This window comes from Lolium rigidum, chromosome 7 (genome assembly GCF_022539505.1).
Source record: "Lolium rigidum isolate FL_2022 chromosome 7, APGP_CSIRO_Lrig_0.1, whole genome shotgun sequence".
NCBI classification, from domain to species: Eukaryota; Viridiplantae; Streptophyta; class Magnoliopsida; order Poales; family Poaceae; genus Lolium; species Lolium rigidum.
In genome coordinates, this window is record NC_061514.1 from 228,633,792 (window position 1) to 228,644,507 (window position 10,716).

Consider the following 10,716-nt stretch of genomic DNA (forward strand, 5'->3'; position numbering starts at 1 on the left):
AATTCCCTCCCGGAGGGGGAAATCGACGCCATCGTCACCGCCATCGAGCTGGACATCATCTCCATCACCATCATCATCATCTCCACCATCATCACCGCCATCTCCTCCGCAGCACCTCGTCACCGCTGTAGCAATTTGGGTTTGATCTTGATTGTTTGATAGGGGAAACTCTCCCGGTACTGATTTCTACTTGTTGTTTATGCTATTGAGTGAAACCATTGAACCAAGGTCTATGTTCAGATTGTTATTCATCATCATATCACCTCTGATCATGTTCCATATGATGTCTCGTGAGTAGTTCGTTTAGTTCTTGAGGACATGGGTGAAGTCTAAATGTTAGTAGTGAACTATGGTTGAGTAATATTCAATGTTATGATATTTAAGTTGTGGTGTTATTCTTCTAGTGGTGTCGTGTGAACGTCGACTACACGACACTTCACCATTTATGGGCCTAGGGGAATGCATCTTGTACTCGTTTGCCAATTGCGGGGTTGCCGGAGTGACATAAACCTAAACCCCGTTGGTATATCGATGCGGGAGGGATCGCAGGATCTCGAGTTTAAGGCTGTGGTTAGATTTATCTTAATTACTTTCTTGTAGTTGCGGATGCTTGCAAGGGGTATAATCACAAGTATGTATTAGTCCTAGGAAGGGCGGTACATTAGCACAGGTTCACCCACACAACACTTATCAAAACAATGAAGATTAATCAGTTGTATGTAGCGAAAGCACTAGACTAAAATCCCGTGTGTCCTCGAGAACGTTTGGTCATTATAAGTAAACAAACCAGCTTGTCCTTTGTGCTAAAAAGGATTGGGCCACTCGCTGCAATTATTTCTCTCGCATTTTACTTACTCGTACTTTATTCATCTGTTACATCAAAACCCCCTGAATACTTGTTTGTGAGCATTTACGGTGAATCCTTCATCAAAACTGCCTGTCAACACCTTCTGCTCCTCGTTGGGATCGACATTCTTACTTATCGAAGATACTACGATACACCCCCTATACTTGTGGGTCATCAAGACTATTTTCTGGCGCCGTTGCCGGGGAGTGAAGCACTATTGGTAAGTGGAATTGGTAAGGAAAACTTTTACTGTTTGTGCTGATTTTATTTCTGCCTGCTGCTATAAGTCATTATGGAGAGATCTTCTCTTCAATTTCTATTTGGAAAATCTACTACTACTGCAACGGTAGTGGATGAGGCGCCAGGTGAGGAAGTAATACCATATAAAATACCTACGAAAATTATTGAACATGTTATGGATAACCGCTATGAAGGGGATGGAACTGTCCATCCCGGTGATCATTTACTTGTTTTTGCATGAATTATGCGGGTTATTCAAATGTGCAGGTATTGCTATGAATGAAGTTAGGAAGAAACTATTCTCTATATCGCTGTCTGGTAAAGCGGCGCATTGGTATAAATTGTTGAAGAATGGTGATTCTCTTGATTGGGAGGACATTGTGCCTTTATTTTATTCCAAATTTTATCCTCCAAGTGAAATTCATAAAGATTGGAACCGCATATATAATTTCTGGCCTCATGATGGAGAGAGTATTGCCCAAGCTTGGGGGAGATTGAAGTCTTTAATGCTCAAATGCCCCATTCATGAGCTTCCTGGTAATATTATTATTGATAATTTCTATGCAAGACTTTCTTTTCAAGACAAGACCTTGTTGGATACTTCTTGTTCTGGATCATTTACACGCAATAAAGCAGAGTTTAAAAGGGACCTTCTTGATCGGATCCAAGAAAATACTGAAGGTTGGGAGAATGACAAGGATAGAGAATCAGGTATAATTTATGATTATAAATGCATTGAAGCTTTTATGGATACTGATAAATTTCGTAATATGAGTGCTACATATGGTCTTGATTCTCAAGTTGCTGTAAACCTTTATAAAGCTTTTGCTTCTCATTATGAATTGCCTAAGAAGAATTTTGATAAGTATCATGAACCGTATAAAGATAAAATTGATTCATCTATTAATAAATGTGTTGTAATTGAAACTGCTGATCGTGTTATTCCTGAAGCTTATATTGAAAAAACTCCTTTTCCTGCTAAAATGAAAGAGTACTCTGTTATAAATAGTGCGGTTCATAAAAGTGAAAAGAAACCTAGAGAACCTGAAGAACAAATAAAAGTTGAACCTGCTGTTGCCATAGTTAAAGATCTTGTGACTAAAAATGTGGAGGATGGTCATATTATTTTCTGTGAAGATGCTTCTAATATTGTTTCACATCCTAATAAACCCAAACAAGCTAATGTTCCTATGCTATCTGTTAAAATTGGTGATCATTGCTATTATGGTTTATGTGATATTGGTGCAAGTGTTAGTGCTATACCTTATGAGCTTTACACGGAGATTATGCACGAAATTGATTCTTGTGAACTTGAAGATATTGATGTGGTTATTCAGCTGGCTAATAGAGAAACTATTTCACCAATTGGTATTGTTCGAGATGTGGAAGTTCTATGTGGTAAGATTAAATATCCTGCTGACTTCTTGGTACTTGGTTCTGCTGCTAGTGATTATTGTCCTATCATTTTTGGTAGACCTTTTCTAAATACTTGTGGAGCTATTATAGATTGCAAGAAAGAGAAAATTTTGACTAAATTTGCTGGTGAATCTTATGAGTTTAACTTCTCTAAATTTACTAAAACTCCTTATAAAGCTGATTTGCCTAGTAATGATTTTAAAATGGAGCAGTGTGCATCTATTGTTCTTGTTCCTAATAATCCTTTGCAGCAACATTTGGAGGATAGCGAGAGTGAAGTTTTTAGGAAAGAAAGGGATGAGCTTGAGGAGATTTTTCTTCGCCAGCCTATTCTCAAACATGATTTACCGGTGGAAGACTTGGGTACAACACCGCCACCAAAGGAAGATCCTGTTTTTGATTTAAAGCCTTTACCTGATAATCTTAAATATGCTCATATTGATGATAAGAAAATATATCCTGTTATTATTAGTTCTAAGCTTACAGAGTTTGAAGAAGAAAGATTATTGCAAATATTGAAGAAACACCGAGGTGCTATTGGCTATACTCTTGATGACTTGAAGGGGATTTCTCCCTCTATATGCCAACACGCCATTAATATGGAAGATGATGCGAAGCCTGTTGTTGAACCTCGGCGTCGTCTAATTCCTAAGATGAAGGATGTGGTAAGAAATGAGGTATTACGACTTCTTGAAGCTGGTATTATATATCCTATTGCCGATAGTAGATGGGTTAGTCCTGTGCATTGCGTTCCTAAGAAAGGAGGAATGACTGTTGTGCCTAATGATAATGATGAGCTCATACCTCAAAGAGTAGTTGTAGGGTATAGAATGTGCATTTATTATCGAAAAGTTAATAAAGTTACTAAGAAAGATCATTATCCTTTACCATTTATTGATCAAATGCTAGAAAGGTTATCTAAAAATACTCATTTTTGTTTTCTTGATGGTTATTCTGGTTTTCACAAATTGCTGTTAAAGCTAAAGATCAAGAGAAAACCACTTTTACTTGTCCCTATGGAACTTATGCTTATAGGCGTATGCCTTTTGGTTTATGTAATGCACCTGCTACTTTTCAAAGATGCATGTCTGCTATTTTTCATGGCTTTTGCGAGAGTATTGTAGAGGTATTCATGGATGATTTTTTTGTCTACGGGAATTCTTTTGATAGTTGCTTGCGAAACCTTGATAAAGTTTTGCAGAGATGTGAAGAAACTAACCTTGTTCTTAATTGGGAGAAATGCCACTTTATGGTTAATGAAGGAATTGTATTGGGACATAAAATTTCCGAGAGAGGTATTGAAGTTGATAGAGCTAAAGTTGAAGCTATTGAGAAGATGCCCTATCCGAGGGATGTTAAAGGTATTCGTAGTGTTCTTGGTCATGCTGGATTTTATAGGAGATTTATTAAAGATTTCTCCAAGATTTCAAAGCCTCTTACTAATCTTCTTCAAAAAGATGTACCTTTTGTTTTTGATGATGATTGTAAGGAAGCTTTTGAAACTCTAAAGAAATCCTTAACAACTGCTCCTATAGTTGAACCTCCCGATTGGAACTTACCTTTTGAAATTATGTGTGATGCTAGTGATTTTGCTGTAGGCGCTGTTCTTGGACAGCGAGTAGATAAAAAATTAAATGTTATTCATTATGCTAGCAAGACTCTTGATGCTGCTCAAAGAAATTATGCTACTACTGAAAAAGAATTGTTGGCTGTAGTCTTTGCTTGTGATAAATTTAGATCTTATATTGTTGATTCAAAAGTTACGATTCATACTGATCATGCTGCAATTAGATACCTTATGACAAAGAAAGATGCTAAGCCGAGGCTTATTAGATGGGTACTTCTTTTGCAAGAATTTGATTTACATATTGTAGATAGGAAAGGTGCTGATAATCCTGTTGTCTGATAATTTGTCTAGATTGGAAAATATTGCTTATGATCCTGTTCCCGTTAATGATAGTTTTCCAAATGAACAATTGGCTGTAATAAAGGTGAGCTCGCGAGATGAGTCCTTGGTATGCTGATTATGCTAACTTTATTGTTTCCAACTACTTGCCTCCAACCTTTTCAGCTCGACAGAGGAGGAAATTCTTTTATGACTTGAGGCATTATTTCGGGATGACCCACACTTATATAAAGAAGGAGTGGATGGTATTATGCGAAGGTGTGTTCCCGAATATGAACAACAAGAGATATTGAGTAAATGTCATGGCGAAGTGCTTATGGAGGACATCACGCCGGAGATAGAACCGCGCAAAAGGTTCTACAATCAGGTTTTTATTGGCCAACTCTCTTCAAAGATGCAAGGAAGTTTATTTTATCTTGTGATGAATGTCAAAGGGTTGGTAATATCTCCGGACGCAATGAAATGCCTATGAATTATACTCTTGTTATTGAACCGTTTGATTGTTGGGGATTTGACTTCATGGGACCTTTTCCCTCTTCAAAAGGTAACACTCATATACTTGTTGCTCGTTGATTACGTTACTAAATGGGTGGAAGCCATACCTACAAAAAGTGCTGATGGTGAGACCTCTTTAAAAATGCTTTTAGATATTATTTTTCCTAGATTTGGAGTACCTAGATATATTATGACTGATGGAGGTTCTCATTTTATTCATGGAGGTTTTAGAAAAACTCTTGCTAAGTATGGTATTAATCATAGAATTGCTTCCGCTTATCACCCTCAAAGTAGTGGTCAAGTAGAACTATCAAATAGAGAAATTAAATCTATCTTGCAGAAAACCGTTAATAAATCTAGAAAGAATTGGGCTAGTAAATTGAAAGACGCACTATGGGCTTATAGAACTGCTTATAAAAACCCCATGGGAATGTCACCTTATAAAATGGTTTACGGAAAATCTTGTCATTTACCTTTAGAACTAGAACACAAAGCTTATCGGGCTGTTAGAGAATTAAATAAAGATCCTAAACTTGCCGGTGATAAGAGGTTGCTACAATTAAGTTCTCTAGATGAATGGAGAAGTGAAGCTTATGAAAATGCTAAACTCTTTAAAGAAAAAGTTAAAAAATGGCATGATAGAAGGATCATCAAAAGAGAGTTTAATATTGGGGATAAAGTCCTATTGTATCGGTCTCGTCTCGCATTCTTTGCAGGAAATTACTCTCGAAATGGGAAGGACCGTATGTTGTTGAGGAGGTGTATCGTTCAGGAGCAATTAAAATTAGCTCTCTCCGAGGCAATGCTACGCAAGTGGTGAATGGACAAAGACTCAAGCATTATATCTCGTGTGATTCTTATAATGTTGATGTTGATATTATTCGAGTGGAAACACCGGAGGGTTTCATCAAAGGACAAATTGACGATCCGCCGAACTCAACTTTGAATAGGTAACAGATCTGGTAATGAAAAGTTCGCGATTTACTTTCCGAACATTATTTTTGTTGTTTTTGGAAAATATGAAAAATTACGAGTTCGAAACGGAGTGGAAAGGACGCACGAGGGCGTGCCACCATAGGCCGGCGCGGCCGACCCGGGCCCGCGCCGACCTATGGTCCGGCCGCCTCGTCGCCCCTTTCCGACTCGGTTCGATCCGGTACTTTCCGTTTGTTCTAAAAAAAATTATTATAAAATCCCCCGGACCCCTGGAGGTCCATATATCGTTTTCTCGACGTGTTTTGTTTCGAGCTGTTTCTGCCAGGATCTGTTTTCAGTTTAGAGGCACCATGGTCTCCAAGAACAAGGGCAAGGGGCTTTCGGAGGAAGAAGTGAAGGAGGTGCCATCAAGACAAGATCAGCAAGCCGGAGGGAGCAAGCAAATCTTGGTGGGATCTGTTGACACTCAACGTTCTTTTTCTCATAACTTGCAGGGACCTCTACCACCCGCTCTTAGCCTCGACTCCTTCCCCATGATGGAAGAAGTTCTACGGATTACTCGATGAGTTTTGTGATCAATATCGGGCTCTAAGAAGAGAGGTGGAGATACTCCAGGAGGATAATTGCCGTCTCCGAAGAATGATTGAATACCACTCGATTCGCATCACAAGGTCGTCATCGCCAACCTCAGATAACAATGAATCTCTTCGAATCTTAGTGCAGAATTGTCAAGCTGAGAAACTGAAGTTGAAGGAGTTTATTAAGAAGCGCGGGAAGAGTTCATCACCACCATCGCCAAAGGAGTAATTCATCATCGGTATTGGCATCCCCTTGGTTTGTTCCAAGCTTGGGGAGTGCCGCGGTATCACATTATCATTACCTTTTACTTTTTACTATCAAGTAGTGTCATATCATGAGTAGGGAAGTTATCGTATGAGATGGGTTGCAGTATGGAAGTATCTCTCCTTTAGTTTGTCTATGTATCCCTTGGTGCGAGTTATCGTTATGGAATATTAATGAGAAGTCTTATCATTTACATATTGCACATCTTATTTTAGTTTGCAATTTCTGCTATATGATTGATCTTGATTTTAGTATTGGTACCACTTTGGGAGCATTGAGTTAATCTATTTGGTTTTGGCAAACTTAGCAATGGTCAATAGCAACAACACTTTGAGTTTTAGAAGAATAGAGGAAGTACATGTAGAAGATATTATTATCTTTCTTATCAGTTCTTAGCTTAGTATTCTAAAAGTTAAAACTGTTTGTGCTTACAAGTAAGATGCATGATTGTTTCTATCACATGTATATTTGTTTGTTTCCCTCAACTCCTATGCTTGCTATTTAACCTTGCTAGCCAAAGACCCGTACTCGGGAGGGAATACTTCTCGTGCATCCAAACCTGAACCCAAACCTATGCCATATGTGTCCACCATACCTACCTACCGCATGGTATTGTCTGCCATTCCAAGTAAATACTTCATGTGCTACCTTTAAACAATTCAAAACTTATTACTTCTTATTTGTGTCAATGTTTTATAGCTCATGAGGAAGTATGTGGTGTTTTATCTTTCAGTCTTGTTAGGCAGCCTCCACTAAAGGACTAGTGGCTTCATCCACTTATCCTATAATTTTGCAATAAGAGCCGGCAACGGGGTTCCCAGCCCCAATTAATCAACCTTCATTAATAATTCTCTTCACATGTTTTGCTCTGATTCATCGATAAGCAACTTAATTTTGCAATAGACACTCCTCCATGGTATGAGATTGTTGGAAGGCACCCGAGGATTCGGTTAGCCATGGCTTGTGTAAGCAAAGGTTGGGGGAGTGTCACCCTTAAATAAACTAAAATACATGTGTAAACAAAAGAGAAAAGGGATGATCTACCTTGCTGGTAGAGATAACGTCCTTCATGGGAGCCGCTCTTTGGAGGTCTGTTTGGCAAGGGGGTTAGAGTACCCGCTACCAGTCGTTGACAACAACAAACACCTCTCAAAATTTTACTTTTGTTCTCTTTAGATGATTTCAAAACTGAAAAAGCTCTAGCACATGATTTAATCTCTGCTTCCCTCTGCGAAGGGCCTCGTCTTTTACTTTATGTTGAGTCGAGTAAACCTATTTCCCTCCATCTCAAGCAAGCATTTGAGTTGTTGTGATCAAACCATTATATTGTGATTTGCTTCATCATGCCTTTACTCTTTCTTGTTTAGTACACAAGTTTTACCTGAATGAATATAGCTTTGAAGTCATCAATGATTAATATGATTGAGTATGCAAGTTTACCATAAGCTTTTAATATGAGAGCGCTGCTCAATAGATGAATATAATCGTTAAATGTTCTCTCGACCAATAACAAAGTTTGCCATCACCAATTATGATTCCTTATGCACCTTTATTTGTGATTACCTTATACTTGTTTCAAGTTGAATTATATGAGGAAGTTGTTTACTATAATGTCTTGTGTGAATGAATATGATGCTTCTTGTCCGTATTTTATTTATCGACTCTTCACTCCATAAACATGTGGACCTGTTTACGAGTTCGGCTTCGCTTGGGGACAAGCGAAGTCTAAGCTGGGGGGAGTTGATACGTCCAATTTGCATCACTATTTTATATCATAATTTGCTGTTATTCATTGATATATTTCATATTGGGACACAATACTTATGTTATTTCATCTATTTTGCATGTTTCATGATTATTTGGAGATCGAGCACTGGAGCCAGGGATTCTCGCTGGAAAAAGCACCGTCAGGATGCAATATTTCGGAAGATCGATCGTGGAAGGAAGTTTTACGAAACTCCTATTTTTCCGGATGACGGAGGAAGCCGAAGGGGAGCCAGCTGGACCCGGGGTGGGCCCACACCATAGGGTGGCGTGGCCCATGGCTCGGCCGCGCCACCATGTGGTGTGGGGCCCCCTCGGCCTCTTTCGCCTCCTTTTCTTCGCGAAACCCTTCGTCCCGAAGACCTAAGCCACAGAGGAATCCTCACGAAGGGTTACGGCCGCCTCGCGGGGCGGAGAACACCGTAGAGAAAAGAGCTCTCCGGCGGGCAGGAATCCGCCGGGGAAATTCCCTCCCGGAGGGGGAAATCGACGCCATCGTCACCGCCATCGAGCTGGGCATCATCTCCATCACCATCATCATCATCTCCACCATCATCACCACCATCTCCTCCGCAGCACCTCGTCACCGCTGTAGCAGTTTGGGTTTGATCTTGATTGTTTGATAGGGGAAACTCTACTTGTTGTTTATGCTATTGAGTGAAACCATTGAACCAAGGTCTATGTTCAGATTGTTATTCATCATCATATCACCTCTGATCATGTTCCATATGATGTCTCGTGAGTAGTTTGTTTAGTTCTTGAGGACATGGGTGAAGTCTAAATGTTAGTAGTGAACTATGGTTGAGTAATATTCAATGTTATGATATTTAAGTTGTGGTGTTATTCTTCTAGTGGTGTCGTGTGAACGTCGACTACACGACACTTCACCATTTATGGGCCTAGGGGAATGCATCTTGTACTCGTTTGCCAATTGCGGGGTTGCCGGAGTGACGAAACCTAAACCCCGTTGGTATATCGATGCAGGAGGGATCGCAGGATCTCGAGTTTAAGGCTGTGGTTAAATTTATCTTAATTACTTTCTTGTAGTTGCGGATGCTTGCAAGGGGTATAATCACAAGTATGTATTAGTCCTAGGAAGGGCGGTACATTAGCACAGGTTCACCCACACAACACTTATCAAAACAATGAAGATTAATCAGTCGTATGTAGCGAAAGCACTAGACTAAAATCCCGTGTGTCCTCGAGAACGTTTGGTCATTATAAGTAAACAAACCGGCTTGTCCTTTGTGCTAAAAAGGATTGGGCCACTCGCTGCAATTATTTCTCTCGCATTTTACTTACTCGTACTTTATTCATCCGTTACATGACAAAACCCCCTGAATACTTGTTTGTGAGCATTTACAGTGAATCCTTCATCAAAACTGCCTGTCAACACCTTCTGCTCCTCGTTGGGATCGACATTCTTACTTATCGAAGATACTACGATACACCCCCTATACTTGTGGGTCATCAATTTATAATCATAGTTTATACCTGACTCTCTATCTTTGTCGTTCTCCCATCCTTCAGTATTCTCCTGGATCCGATCTAGAAGGTCCCTTTTAAACTCTTCTTTGTTGCGTGTAAATGATCCAGAACAAGAAGTATCCAGCAAGGTCTTATCTTGAAAAGACAGTCTTGCATAGAAATTATCAATAATAATATTACCAGGAAGCTCATGAATGGGGCATTTGAGCATTAAAGACTTCAATCTCCCCCATGCTTGGGCAATACTCTCTCCATCATGAGGCCGGAAATTATATATGCGGTTCCGATCTTTGTGAATTTCACTTGGAGGATAGAATTTAGAATAAAATAAAGGCACAATGTCCTCCCAATCAAGAGAATCCCTATTCTTCAGCAATTTATACCAGTGCGCTGCTTTACCAGACAGCGATATAGAGAATAGTTTCTTCCTAACTTCATCCATAGCAATACCTGCACATTTGAATAACCCGCATAATTCATGTAAAAACATTAAATGATCACCGGGATGGACAGCTTCCATCCCCTTCATAGCGGTTATCCACAACACGTTCAATAATTTTCATAGGTATTTTGTATGGAACCTCTTTCTCACCTGGCGCCTCATCCACTACCTTTGCAGTAGTAGTAGATTTTCAAAAGAGGAATTCAAGAGAAGACCTCTCCATAATGAATTATAGCAGCAGGCAGAAATAAAAACAGCACATACAGTAAAGGTTTCCCTTACCAATTCCACTTACCAATAGCGCTTCACTCCCCGGCAACGGCGCCAGAAAATAGTCTT